This window comes from Coregonus clupeaformis, unplaced genomic scaffold (genome assembly GCF_020615455.1).
Source record: "Coregonus clupeaformis isolate EN_2021a unplaced genomic scaffold, ASM2061545v1 scaf0002, whole genome shotgun sequence".
NCBI lineage: Eukaryota > Metazoa > Chordata > Actinopteri > Salmoniformes > Salmonidae > Coregonus > Coregonus clupeaformis.
The window spans coordinates 695704-711478 of NW_025533457.1; positions in this window are offsets into that span (position 1 = coordinate 695704).

Below are 15775 nucleotides of genomic sequence, written 5' to 3' on the forward strand. Positions count from 1 at the left end.
GTTCAATGTGTCAAATCGGAGGGCCTGTTGTCTGGACCTCTGGCAGTCTCTATGGGGGTGCCACAGGGTTCAATTCTTGGGCCGACTCTTTTCTCTGTGTATATCAATGATGTCGCTCTTGCTGCTGGTGACTCTCAGATCCACCTCTACGCAGACGACACCATTTTTTATACATCTGGTCCTTCATTGGACACTGTGTTAACAAACCTCCAAACGAGCTTCAATGCCATACAACACTCCTTCAGTAGCCTCCAACTGCTCTTAAACAGTAGTAAAACTAAATGCATGCTCTTCAATCGAACGCTGCTGGCACCCGCCCACCCGACTAGAATCACTACTCTCGACGGGTCTGACCTAGAGTATGTGGACAACTACAAATACCTAGGTGTCTGGTTAGACTGTAAACTCTCCTTCCAGACTCACATTAAGCATCTCCAATCCAAAGTTAAATCTAGAATCGGCTTCCTATTTTGCAACAAAGCCTCCTTCACTCATGCTGCCAAACATGCCCTCGTAAAACTGACTATCCTACCGATCCTTGACTTCGGCGATGTCATTTACAAAATAGCCTCCAACACTCTACTCAGCAAATTGGATGTAGTCTATCACAGTGCCATCCGTTTTGTCTCCAAAGCCCCATACACTACCCACCACTGTGACCTGTACGCTCTTGTTGGCTGGTCCTCACTACATGTTCGTCGTCAAACCCACTGGCTCCAGGCCATCTATAAATCACTGCTAGGCAAATCCCGCCTTATCTTAGCTCATTGGTCACCATAGCAGCACCCACCCGTAGTCTGCGCTCCAGCAGGTATATCTCACTGGTCATCCCCAAAGCCAACACCTCCTTTGGCCGCCATTCCTTCCAGTTCTCTGCTGCCAATGACTGGAACGAATTGCAAAAATCTCTGAAGCTGGAGACTCTTATCTCCCTCACTAACTTTAAGCATCAGTTGTCAGAGCAGCTTACCGATCACTGCACCTGTACACAGCCCTTCTGAAATTAGCCCACCCAACTACCTCATCCCCATATTGTTATTTATCTTGCTCATTTGCACCCCAGTATCTCTATTTGCACATAATATCTTGCACATCTAGCATTCCAGTGTTAATACTAATTGTAATTATTTTGCACTATGCCCTATTTATTGCCTTACCTCCATAACTTGCTACATTTGCACACACTGTATATATATTTTATTTTGTATTTTTTAACTTTATGTTTTGTTTTACCCCATATGTAACTCTGTGTTGTTGTTTTTATCGCACTGCTTTGCTTTATCTTGGCCAGGTCGCAGTTGTAAATGAGAACTTGTTCTCAACTGGCTTACCTGGTTAAATAAAGGTGAAATAAAATAAATAAAAAATATATGTTCTACCTCTTGGTGATGTCATTCGTAAACACAATGTCAACTTTCACTGCTATGCGGACGACACACAGCTCTACATTTGGATGAAACATGGTGAAGCCCCAAAATGTCCTACCCTGGAAGCCTGTGTTTCAGACATAAGGAAGTGGATGGTGGCAAATGTTTTACTTTAAAACTCGGACAAAACAGAGATGCTAGTTCTAGGTCCCAAGATATAAAGAGGTCTGCTGTTGGATCTGACAATTAATCTTGATGGTTGTACAGTCGTCTCAAATAAAACTGTGAAGGACCTCGGCGTTACTCTGGACCCTGATCTCGCTTTTGACGAACATATCAAGAATATTTCAAGGGCAGCTTTTTTCCATCTTCATAACTTTGCAAAAATCACAAACATTTTGTCAAAAATTATGCAGAAAAGCTAATCCATGCTTTTGTCACTTCTAGATTAGACTACTGCAATGCTCTACTCTCCGGCTACCCAGATAAAGCACTAAATAAACTTAAGTTATTGCTAAATACGGCTGCTAGAATCTTGACTAGAACCAAACAATTCGATCATATTACTCCAGTGCTAGCCTCTCTACACTGGCTTCCTGTTGAGGCTAGGGCTGATTTCAAGGTTTTACTGCTAACATACAAAGCATTACATGGGCTTGCTCCTACCTATCTCTCCGATTTGGTCCTGCCATACATACCTACACGTACGCTACAGTCACAAGACGCAGGCCTCCTAATTGTCCCTAGAATTTCTAAGCAAACAGCTGGAGGCAGGGCTTTCTCCTATAGAGCTCAATTTTAATGGAATGGTCTGTCTATCCATGTGTGAGACGCAGACTCGGTCTCGACCTTTAAGTCTTTACTGAAGACTCATCTCTTCAGTAGGTCCTATGATTGAGTGTAGTCTGGCCCAGGGGTGCGAAGGTGAACGGAAAGGCACTGGAATGACAAACCTTCCCTTGCTGTCTCTGCCTGGCCGGTTCCCGTCTCTCCACTGGGATTCTCTACCTCTGACCCTATTACGGGGGCTGAGTCACTGGTGCTCTTCCATGCCGTTCCTAGGAGGAGTGGCAGGCTTTTTTTACGCTATACTTGACTTGACTCTAATTCTCTCTCTCTCCCTCTCTCTCTCCCTCCCCTCCCAGAGGACCTGAGCCGTAGGACCATGCCTCAGGACTACCTGGCCTGATGACTCCTGGCTGTCCCCAGTCCTCTCCCTCTCTCTCTCCCTCTCTCTCTCCCCTCCTGTAGGACCTGAGTCGTAGGACCATGCCTCAGGACTACCTGGCCTGATGACTCCTGGCTGTCCCCAGTCCTCTCCCTCTCTCCCTCTCTCCCTCCCCTCCCGGAGGACCTGAGCCGTAGGACCTGGCCTCAGGACTACCTGGCCTGATGACTCCTGGCTGTCCCCAGTCCTCTCCCTCTCTCCCTCCCCTCCCGGAGGACCTGAGCCGTAGGACCTGGCCTCAGGACTACCTGGCCTGATGACTCCTGGCTGTCCCCAGTCCTCTCCCTCTCTCCCTCTCTCCCTCCCCTCCCGGGAGGACCTGAGCCGTAGGACCTGGCCTCAGGACTACCTGGCCTGATGACTCCTGGCTGTCCCCAGTCCTCTCCCTCTCTCCCTCTCTCCCTCCCCTCCCGGAGGACCTGAGCCCTAGGACCATGCCTCAGGACTACCTGGCCTGATGACTCCTGGCTGTCCCCAGTCCACCTGGCCGTGCTGCTGCTCCAGTTTCAACTCTTCTTCTTCTATATACAACTCTTCTTCTTCTATTCTTCTTCTTCTTCTTCTTCTTCTATCTGCTGATGTAAAAAAATGACTCCTGGCTGTCCCCAGTCCACCTGGTATTGATATTGCTTTTCCTTTTGTCTTCCATATTGTTGTATTGTTCTTAACTATGAAGTTGTTAATGTTCTTAGCTTTATCCTTAGAAAATAGACACGCAAAAATATTCTGGGGATCAGCATGCGCATCTTCAATATTTACAAAAATATTCTGGGGATCAGCATGCGCATCTTCAATATTTACAAAAATATTCTGGGGATCAGCATGCGCATCTTCAATATTTACAAAAATATTCTGGGGATCAGCATGCGCATCTTCAATATTTACAAAAATATTCTGGGGATCAGCATGCGCATCTTCAATATTTACAAAAATATTCTGGGGATCAGCATGCGCATCTTCAATATTTACAAAAATATTCTGGGGATCAGCATGCGCATCTTCAATATTTACAAAAATATTCTGGGGATCAGCATGCGCATCTTCAATATTTACAAAAATATTCTGGGGATCAGCATGCGCATCTTCAATATTTACAAAAATATTCTGGGGATCAGCATGCGCATCTTCAATATTTACAAAAATATTCTGGGGATCAGCATGCGCATCTTCAATATTTACAAAAATATTCTGGGGATCAGCATGCGCATCTTCAATATGGACCCATCGTTCCTCTTTAGTGCATTTAACTACAGTATATGTCGCAAGGAGAAGCCCTGGGTGGCGAGTTGATACAATTCCAAGTCTGGGAGGTTGAAACCCCCGTCAGACTCAGGAAGATGTAAAACGTTCCTTTTTATTCCATGAGTTTTATTTGCCCAAATAAAGTCTGTTTTGATCAAGTGTCGTTTAAAAAATAAATAAGAATGTCTTCATTGGAATTGGTATTACCAAGAATAAATGTAAAAACCATTTGGAGCCATGCCATTCTGAAGAGGTGTATTCTACCGGAAAGATTTATGGAAGATTGTTCCATTTAATTAGATCTGCTTCCATATTGTTGAGTAATGAGATAAAGTTGTATTTATATTGGTTGTTTGTTGTCACTTATTAAGCATCCTAAGTATTTGATTTTTTTTGTGTGTTCCACTTTAAAGGATTGCTGTAGATCATGAGTTATTCTTTGTCCTATTGCCATTATTTTAATTTCTATTCAACATCAGCCATTATTGATAAATCTATATCTTATTTTTTTGTGTATTAAACTGAAACATATTATATTTGTTAAGTGTATTTTTAAATAAACCCTGTTTGATTGATATGTATCAAGCCTGGTAAGGCTTTTGCCATTCTATTGCTTATTGCTTTGTTATTATTTTATTGTCACAATTTATTAAACTAATGGGGTCTATAATCAGCAAGGGGACTCTCCAGATTTTCTTGGAACTAGGAAGCACTGAATTGAGTGACATGTGTTGTCATTTGTGTAAATAGGGCACGTACACTACAGCACATGCAATACAGTACATACGCTACTTTGTCCCAAAATGGTAAATATAATTCTAGGGTGAAATCCATCCATTCCTGGTGCTTTTCTCCGTGTGAATGTTTTAACAGTCTCTGATATTTATATTTTGGATGTTTTTAGTGTTTATTTTCTGTCTGCTGATAATTGCTTCAGAGTTGTTGAATCTAAGAAGGCTGTAGCATCCGTCCAACTGTTTAATTCTGATTCATATAGATTTTTAAAATTGTAATTAATCACGTTGTTTTTTCCAATTAACGCATTTATATCTTTATCTTTTAAATGATAACTGGTTTGGCATGTATTCGTTCTGTGAGGGCTGCGAGATATTTACCAGGTTTATTTGCCATTAAATAGTATGCTTTATTTGAGTTTAACCTTACATATTTAATACATTTCGGGTCTTAAAGATGTGCTCTGTTCATTCTCCATATTCTGTCGCTAAGTGTATTTCCTGTTGGTGTAATTATATTACAATGTCATAGATTTTTTAACCAAGTAAAATTGTTCAGAGCATTTTTTGGAAATAGAAATGTAGTAAATTCTTGAATAGCTTTTCTTACTTTGAGAAAAAAAGGAAATAGTAATCTCCAGGTGTCCTGTAAATTATTTGTAGATATGAAAATGTTCAGCCTCTTTGGAGGTTCCTTGAATTTGCCTTTTTTATTGCTACGTCTGTCAATCTTATAGAATGTATGATTTAAGTATCCTGCTAAGATAATAGTTCCTGTCTGGATTTGATCTATTATCATTATTATCATTATCATTATTATTATTATTATTATTATTATTATTATTATTATAATTATTATTATAGTGTTTTTCCCTTGTGATTCTTTCCCCTCCCCACATGTGATTTTTTCCCACCACTTCCATCTACATCTGGTCTCCCATCCAGGGACTGACCAGGACCAACCTTGCTTATCTTCAGAGGCAAACCAGCAGTGGGGTGCAGGGTGTTATGTTGCTGGAATGAATGTGCCAAAACTTGCAACTGGAAAAAAGGCAGTGAAAGCAAAGCTCAGGGTAACATAACAAAAAAATTGCAGGAAAGAGGGAGGCGTTTTATGTAATCACGTTATCATAAAACATTTACAGAACCAGTGAAGGGACACGTAGAAAAGGGGAAAAAAAGCTAATTATTTCGCGTTCCCTCACAAAACTTTTGGGTTACCTCGCAAAATGTTAGTTAGCTAGTAACCTCGTCCTATGCTATATTGCGCACATTGCATTTCTCTGGGAACTAGATTAGCTAGCTGCCAGTTGGGTCAAATATCAGAAAAAAAAATGGCTTCTACTAGGCTAACATATGGAATTGTTTTAAGATGGTCATACCATGGATCATTTAGCTATTTAATTTTTTATTCTAGGACTCCTGTAGGTATTAAAAAAATATAGAACAAATTATTTGATAAAATATTGAATTTTTGAATTTTGCTACTATAGCCCAAAGAGACACATTGAATAACATAAATGGAACAACAGACAGTCAAAATAAATCATAAGGAGTAAGGTTCTGAAGTGTCTGTCCTATATCTAGGAAATATAAAGCTCAGAAAATATTTTAAACCAGTACCGGGTTAGCTTCAGACGAGTCCCGTGACAGTTGTGGGGGTCGTAGAGCAAAACCGGAGAACGCCATCGTGTTCATGAGAGTCTCGTTCTTCTAACCTCAGGCACCATTCGGACGCTACAGACATCACCAAAGTTAGTAAGCCAAACCGTTCGGACATTTTCGTGATGTCTCCTGGTCTGACAATGACACACCGGATTTTTATCTGCCAAAAAATGTCTGTTCACTGTTCTGCGAATGTCACGCAAAAAGTGTTCCATTGTCCCGAATTTGGGTTTTTAGATGTGGTCACCTTAATTCCACTGGTGGAAACATTGCTACTGCAACATGTTGACGCCAGCTTTTCACATGTGAGGAGAATAACATTATTTCAGCCACACATGTGAATCTGCAATTCCACATGTGAAAGTGAGATTTTCACAGTTGGAGTTTTCTTACATGTGAAACTGCAAATTAGATTTTCACATGATTGTTTTTCACATGAAAGTTTATTTCCAAAACACTATTTATCCATTTTCAGAAATGTTGGTGAATTAGCTTTTATTGTTTGAAGACATTTTTAAAGACTGTAGTTTTTTCACCATCTAATCAGGGCATGGGGTTGTTCAATAAAAGATTTGTTTAAAATCTACAGCTGAAGTCGGAAGTTTAACTACACCTTAGCCAAATACATTTAAACTAAGTTTTTCACAATTCCTGACATTTCATTCTAGTAAACATTCCCTGTCTTAGGTCAGTTAGGATCACCACTTTATTTTAAGAATGTGAAATGTCAGAATAATAGTAGAGAGAATGATTTATTTCAGCTTTTATTTCTTTCATCACATTCCCAATGGGTCAGAAGTTTACATACACTCAATTAGTATTTGGTAGCATAGCCTTTAAATTGTTTAACTTGAGTCAAACATTTCGGGTAGCCTTCCACAAGCTTCCCACAATAAGTTGGGTGAATTTTGGCCCATTCCTCCTGACAGAGCTGGTGTAACTGAGTCAGGTTTGTAGGCCTCCTTGCTCGCACACGCTTTTTCAGTTCTGCCCGCACATTTTCTATAGGATTGAGGTCAGGGCTTTGTATTGGCCACTCCAATACCTTGACTTTTTTGTTCTTAAGCCATTTTGCCACAACTTTGGAAGTATGCTTGGGGTCATTGTCCATTTGGAAGACCAATTTGCAACCAATCTTTAACTTCCTGACTGATGTCTTGAGATGTTGCTTCAATATATCCACATAATTTTCCTTCCTCATGATGCCATCTATTTTGTGAAGTGCACCAGTCACTCCTGCAGCAAAGCACCCCCACAGCATGATGCTGCCACCCCCGTGCTTCACGGTTGGGATGGTGTTCTTCGGCTTGCAAGTCCCCCCTTTTCCTCCAAACATAACGATGGTCATTATGGCCAAACAGTTCTATTTTTGTTTCATCAGACCAGAGGACATTTCTCCAAAAAGTACAATCTTTGTCCCCATGTGCAGTTGCAAACAGTAGTCTGGCTTTTTTATGGCTGTTTTGGAGCAGTTGCTTCTTCCTTGTTGAGCGGCCTTTCAGGTTATGTCAATATAGGACTCGTTTTACAGTGGATATAGATACTGTTGAACCTGTTTCCTCCAGCATCTTCACAAGGTCCTTTGCTGTTGTTCTGGGATTGATTTGCACTTTTCGCACCAAAGTACGTTCATCTCTAGGAGACAGAACGCATCTCCTTCCTGAGCGGTATGACAGCTGCGTGGTCTAATGGTGTTTATACTTGCGTACTATTGTTTGTACAGATGAACGTGGTACCTTCAGGCGTTTGGAAATTGCTCCCAAGGATGAACCAGACTTGTGGAGGTCTACAATTTTTTTTCAGAGGTCTTGGCTGATTTCTTTTGATTTTCCCATGATGTCAAGCAAAGAGGCACTGAGTTTGAAGGTAGGCCTTGAAATACATCCACAGGTACACCCCCAATTGACTGAAATGATGTCAATTAGCCTATCAGAAGCTTCTAAAGCCATTACATCATTTTCTGGAATTTTCCAAGCTGTTTAAAGGCACAGTCAACTGGAATTGTGATACAGTTAATTATAAGTGAAATAATCTGTCTGTAAACAATTGTTGGAAAAATTACTTGTGTCATGCACAAAGTAGATGTCCTAACCGACTTGCAAAAACTATAGTTTGTTAACAAGACATTTGTGGAGTGGTTGAAAAATGAGTTTTAATGTCTCCAACCAAAGTGTATGTAAACTTCAGAATTCAACTGTATCACTCTATGGTTTCATTTCAGAGAGACAAATAATCTTTTTTTTTTTTTTACAATAGCCTACTAGATAAAAAGGGATGTCCGCTCAAGATTTATTTCAAAGTGGCTGATTTATTTTGATTTTCTCATGAGCGAAGTCAAGCGCAGGACACAGAGCTATTGGCAGACAAACTTTACAAACTTTACTAGCACAGTAATCAAAATACAAACAAAACCTCCAAACAGGGAGGAAACAAAATACGCATACACCCGAACACTGCCGACCTCACGGAAAACAATCACACACAATAACCAATGAGAGACAGGGGGTTATAAAGGGAATACAATATAACATAATGGGAAACGGGTGAAAACAATCAGGACAAACTAGACAAACACCGAAACATAGATCGGTGGCAGCTAGTACTCCGGACGCGACGAACGCCGAAGCCTGCCCGAGCAAGGAGGAGGGGCAGCCTCGGCTGATTCCGTGACACATGAGCCAAATCCTTTATAGATCGTCTTGGCGAATGCAGGACAAAAAAACTGCTGTCATTGAGAGGAGGAGAGGCTATGCTTGATTTTTAATCAAATGAAAACGAAATTGGGAAAAAACATGAGTTTTTTTTTTGTGTTTCTAAATATGAGGTTTACGGGCACAAAAAGCACATATCTCTTGTTCCATGGCTTCCGTTGTCAAAATCCATAACCAGCTGCCTCACCGCTAAGACTAGCTTTCAGTTGCTCTAAAAATGTTCCCTCCAGTGCATACTGAAATTGGCACTTTGGCTCACGTTTTTAAGGACACACCTCAGATATTGCCAGATCTCCCACCTCAGCGCAAGCAAGCTCATATAAGACAGGTGAATTTCCAATCCAGGGGCTAGGGTTTGAAAATAGGAGAGTGCCGGTTTTAACAGCTTGAAATTGCAAAATGAGCGTGCGTTTGACAATTGCGCTGGTTTGACGCCAGCCAAAAAATAGCACCCTAAGTCTACAGACTACAGTCTACAGACACTAGAGACAGTAAGACATATCTTTATTTTATCTGACATGTACAAATTGAACAATGACAAGCACTCAACCACCCCTTTGACAGCTGTATAAAATTGACAATCGATTATCATGGCCTTTAGTATCTTAAGTTTCTATAACAATGTGTTAAAAGAGAAATGCCAGAGTCATAAAGTGAACGTTCACTTACAACGTCGTAAAATGTCTACTATAAGGTACAGGAATGTCCATGTTAAAGACGTACTCTGCAGTTTAGGGCCAAAGAAGTCTAACAGCGCAGGTCACTACTCGGCCAGGCCAGCCGCGCTCCTCTCCCTTTCCCCTGAAGCATAGCTGCTTGGAGGCTGAACACAGCGAACAGGTTCAACCTCAAAGTTTCCTTTGATTAAAAAGAACCCAAGGAATTTTTCCACCGAGGTTGGTTACCATTGCCAGATGTGAAATGAAAAGGGTGACTTTGAATGGGGCTGGGCTTTTACAGGACTTGGAAGGAAAGCCTACTGAGCAACAGGCATTGAAAGATAGACGAGGGATCATCAACTAGATTCAGCCACGGGCCGAGTGGATGTCTTGGGGCCAGAACATAATTACAAAATAATTTGTAGACTGCAAATTGACCGCAAGAAGCCAAAACATATCTAATGTTAGACTAAAAGATAACATTTTCAAACATTGCTTACATTTGTATACGATCACGTGTCTCTCTATTATGCATGGGAATACTTGGGAATAGATTTTAAATTAAAGTCACTTAGAGCTGATTTCCAGGTGTTTTTACAGTCTTTTATGTCTAACAATAAAAAATACAAAAATAGAAAAGCCACCAGTTGGGGAACCCTGCAGTAGGCGTTCACATAGATAGTCGGATCGTTTAGAGCCTATATATAGGTAAGCCAGTTGAGAACAAGTTCTCATTTACAACTGCGACCTGGCCAAGATAAAGCAAAGCAGTACGATAAAAACAACAACACAGAGTTACATATGGGGTAAAACAAAACATAAAAGTCTGCTAAATGACTAAAATGTAAATGTAAATGTAAATAAAGTCAAAAAATACAACAGAAAATATATATACAGTGTGTGCAAATGTAGCAAGTTATGGAGGTAAGGCAATAAATAGGGCATAGTGCAAAATAATTACAATTAGTATTAACACTGGAATGCTAGATGTGCAAAATACGATGTGCAAATAGAGATACTGGGGTGCAAAAGAGCAAAATAAATAACAATATAGGGATGAGGTAGTTGGGTGGGCTAATTTCAGATGGGCTGTGTACAGGTGCAGTGATCGGTAAGGTGCTCTGACAACTGATGCTTAAAGTTAGTGAGGGAGGTAAGTGTCTCCAGCTTCAGAGATTTTTGCAATTTGTTTCAGTCATTGGCAGCAGAGAACTGGAAGGAATGGCGGCCAAAGGAGGTGTTGGCTTTGGGAATGCATGTTGTCGTCCCCTATAGAAAGACCGACAGGAGAAGATCACTCAACATGTAGTCAAACAAATACAGTGAGGGAAAAAAGTATTTGATCCCCTGATTTTTTTTCTGATTAAGAGGGGGTCAAATACTTATTTCCCTCATTAAAATGCAAATCAATTTATAACGTTTTTTACATGCGTTTTTCTGGATTTTGTTGTTGTTATTCTGTCTCTCACTGTTCAAATAAACCTACCATTAAAATTATAGACTGATCATGTCTTTGTCAGTGGGCAGACATACAAAATCAGCAGGGGATCAAATACTTTTTTCCCTCACTGTAGCACATAGCACATTCTGCACAATACGTGTACAGTACAATACAGCACATACACTAAAGCTGTGCAGTACACCACTGTACATACAGATGATTGTGGACTACAGGGGGAAAAAAAGAGAACTGAGCACGCCCCCATTCTCATCGACGGGGCTGTAGTGGAACAGGTTGAGAGCTTCAAGTTCCTTGGTGTCCACATCACCAACGAACTATCATGGTCCAAACACACCAAGACAGTCGTGAAGAGGGCACGACAAAGCCTATTCCCCCTCAGGAGACTGAAAATATTTGGCATGGGTCCTCAGATCCTCAAAAAGTTATACAGCTGCACCATCGAGAGCATCCTGACTGGTTGCATCACCGCCTGGTATGGCAACTGCTCGGCCTCCGACCGCAAGGCACTACAGAGGGTAGTGCGTACGGCCCAGTACATCACTGGGGCCAAGCTTCCTGCCATCCAGGAAGGCCCTCAAAATTGTCAAAGGCTCCAGCCACCCTAGTCATAGACTGTTCTCTCTGCTACTGCACGGCAAGCGGTACCGGAGCGCCAAGTCTAGGTCCAAAAGGCTTCTCAACAGCTTCTACCCCCAAGCCATAAGACTCCTGAACAGCTAATCATGGCTACCCGGACTATTTGCACTGCCCCCTCATCCCCCTCTTTTACGCTGCTGCTACTCTGTTAATTATTTATGCATAGTCACTTTAACTCTACCCACATGTACATATTACCTCAACTACCTCAACTAGCCGTTGCCCCGGCACATTGACTCTGCACCGGTAACCCCCTGTATAGATAGCCTCCCTACTGTTATTTTATTTTACTTCTGCTCTTTTTTTCTCAACACTTTTTTGTTGTTGTTGTTTTATTTAACTTTTTATTAAGAAATAAATGCATTGTTGGTTAAAGTATGTAAGCATTTCTTCGGTAATGTCTACACCTGTTGTATTCGGCGCATGTGGCAAATAAAATTTGATTCGATTTGATTTGATTTGATACAATACAGCACATACACTATACAGCACATACAGTCATTCCAGTCCTAGACATTTTCCATGCTCCATTTCCAATGATCAGACTCAAAAGTCTGCTCCTGTACAGTATATCGGGGCTGTGGCTCAATAGCCAACTGCCTAAAAATTATAAACAGTCAGTGACTGAATAGTCGGCTGGCTAAACAGTCTAAACAGTCAGTGACTGAATAGTCAGCTGGCTAAATAGTCTAAACACTCAGTGACTGAATAGTCGGCTGGCTAAACAGTCTAAACAGTCAGTGACTGAATAGTCGGCTGGCTAAACAGTCTAAACAGTCAGTGACTGAATAGTCGGCTGGCTAAACAGTCTAAACAGTCAGTGACTGAATAGTCGGCTGGCTAAACAGTCTAAACAGTCAGTTACAGAATAGTCGGCTGGCTAAACAGTTTATATAGTCAGTGACTGAATAGTCGGCTGGCTAAACAGTCTAAACAGTCAGTGACTGAATAGTCGGCTGGCTAAACAGTCTAAACAGTCAGTGACTGAATAGTCGGCTGGCTAAACAGTCTAAACAGTCAGTGACTGAATAGTCGGCTGGCTAAACAGTCTAAACAGTCAGTGACTGAATAGTCGGCTGGCTAAACAGTCTAAACAGTCAGTTACAGAATAGTCGGCTGGCTAAACAGTCTAAACAGTCAGTGACTGAATAGTCGGCTGGCTAAACAGTCTAAACAGTCAGTGACTGAATAGTCGGCTGGCTAAACAGTTTAAACAGTCAGTGACTGAATAGTCGGCTGGCTAAACAGTCTAAACAGTCAGTGACTGAATAGTCGGCTGGCTAAACAGTTTATATAGTCAGTGCTGAATAGTTAACTGGCTGAAAATTACATAAGGGAGCATTTAACATTAAATAATGTACAGTCTCCTTTCACTACAACACCAAGGTGATCCCACAGCTCCATTGTGGATTGACTGATGGACTGTTTCGATTATAAGGAATCCTGACAGATAGTATCATGAGAGTTAGCCCTCTGTAAGCCCCCCGTTTGTTTAACTAATGCGTCCTGCTTGCCCAGCAATTTCAGCCCTGCGTTTATTTTCCAAAGGGTATCAGGAGAGCTCTTGGGGGGTAAGATCTGGCCCCAACGAGTGCCTGGGGAGGTTTCCTCCTCAGATAAGAGAGATCAACAGAAGATGAATTTGGCTGATATGCCTTGATGATGTGGAAGACACAGCGCAGAGGAAATCTGATGCAGAGGCAGAGAGGGTAATGTAGACAGTGTAGTCAAAGCACCCAGGCTACATATACTAAACCCAAAACCATGGAAAAAATAATAGGTTTTGGACCAATGGCAGCAGAAACAAGGTATGATCCTGTAGATTCTGGAGACAAGATGTACTGCACACTTTGCAAAACTATGCATAGATGCTGCTTCAGAGCCAACTGGGAACATGTCAGCCCAGATGTAGCCAGCCTTTCCAGCAGACGGTGTACTGTACAGTCGACTACTGAGAAGTGCACTTACGATAAGTAGAAACTCTGTTTTAATGCATTACAGTTTTCCAGTGAACCAGTCCTTAGCTAAAGAATTTGATTTCCAATACTATCTGAATTGATGTAACGATGACTTCTAAATATATACAGTGCATTTTGTTACATTACAGCCTTATTCTAAAATGGATTAAATCGTTTTTTCCCCCCTCATCAATCTACACATAATACCCCATAATAACAAAGTGAAAACAGGTTTTAAGACATTTTTGCACATTTATTAAAAATAAGAAACGGAAATATCACATTTACATAAGTATTCAGACCCTTTACTCAGTACTTTATTGAAGCACCTTTGGCAGCGATTACTGCCTCTAGTCTTCTTGGGTATGACGCTACAAGCTTGGCACACCCGTATTTGGGGAGTTTCTTCCATTCTTCTCTGCAGATCCTCTCAAGCTCTGTCAGGTTGGATGGTGAGCATCGCTGCACAGCTATTTTCAGGTCTCTCCAGAGATGTTCGATCGGGTTCAAGTCCGGGCTCTGGCTGGGCCACTGAATGACATTCAGACTCCTGCGTTGTCTTGGCTGTTTGCTTAGGGTCATTGTCCTGTTGGAAGGTGAACCTTCGCCCCAGTCTGAGATCCTGAACGCTCTGGAGTATGTTTTCATCAAGGATCTCTCTGTACTTTGCTTCATTCATCTTTCGCTCGATCCTGACTAGTCTCCCAGTCCCTGCCGCTGAAAAACATCCCCACAGCATGATGCTGCCACCACCATGCTTCACCGTAGGGATGGTGCCAGGTTTCCTCCAGACGTGACGCTTGGCATTCAGGCCAAGGAATTCAATCTTGGTTTCATCAGAACAGAGAATCTTGTTTCTCATGGTCTGAGAGTCCTTTAGGTGCCTTTTGGCAAACTCCAAGCAGGCTGTCATGTGCCTTTTTCTGAGGAGTGGCTTCCGTCTGGCCACTCTAACATAAAGGCGTGATTGGTTGCGTGCTGCAGAGATGGTTGTCCTTCTGGAAGGTTCTCCTATCTCCACAGAGGAACTCAGGAGCTCTGTCAGAGTGACCATCGGGTTCTTGGTCACCTCCCTGACCAAGGCCCTTCTCCCCCGATTGCTCAGTTTGGCTGGGAGGACAGTTCTAGGGAGAGTCTTGGTGGTTCTAAACTTCTTCCATTTAAGAATGATGGAGGCCACTGTGTTCTTGGGGACCTTCAATGCTGCAGACATTTTTTGGTACCCTTCCCCAGATCTGTGCCTCGACACAATCCTGTCTCGGAGCTCTACTGACAATTCCTTCAACCTCATGGCTTGGTTTTTGCTCTGACATGCACTGTCAACTGTGGGACCTTATATAGACAGGTGTGTGCCTCCAATCATGTCCAATCAATTGAATTTACCACAGGTGGACTCCAAGTTGTAGAAACATCTCAAGGATGATCAATGGGAACAGGATACACCTGACCTCAACTGCGAGTCTCATAACAAAGGATGTGAATACTTATGTAAATAATGTATTTCTGTTTTTAATTTGTTACACATTTGCAAAAATTTATAAAAACCTGTTTTCGCTTTGTCATTATGGGGTATTGTGTGTAGATTGAAGAGGAAAATGTGTTATATAATCCATTTTAGAATAAGGCAGTAACGTAACAACATTTGGAGAAAGTCAAGGTGTCTGAATACTTTCCGAATGCACTGTACAGTATACTATCTTTCAGAACCTACACTTACAGTATACTATCTTTCAGAACCTACACTTACAGTATACTGTCTTGCAGAACCTACACTTACAGTATACAGTCTTGCAGAACATACACTTACAGAATACTATCTTGCAGAACCTACACTTACAGTATACTATCTTTCAGAACCTACACTTACAGTATACTATCTTGCAGAACCTACACTTACAGTATACTATCTTTCAGAACCTACACTTACAGTATACTATCTTTCAGAACCTACACTTACAGTATACTATCTTGCAGAACCTACACTTCAGAACCTACACTTACAGTATACTATCTTTCAGAACCTACACTTACAGTATACTATCTTTCAGAACCTACACTTACAGTATACTATCTTTCAGAACCTACACTTACAGTATATTATCTTTCAGAACCT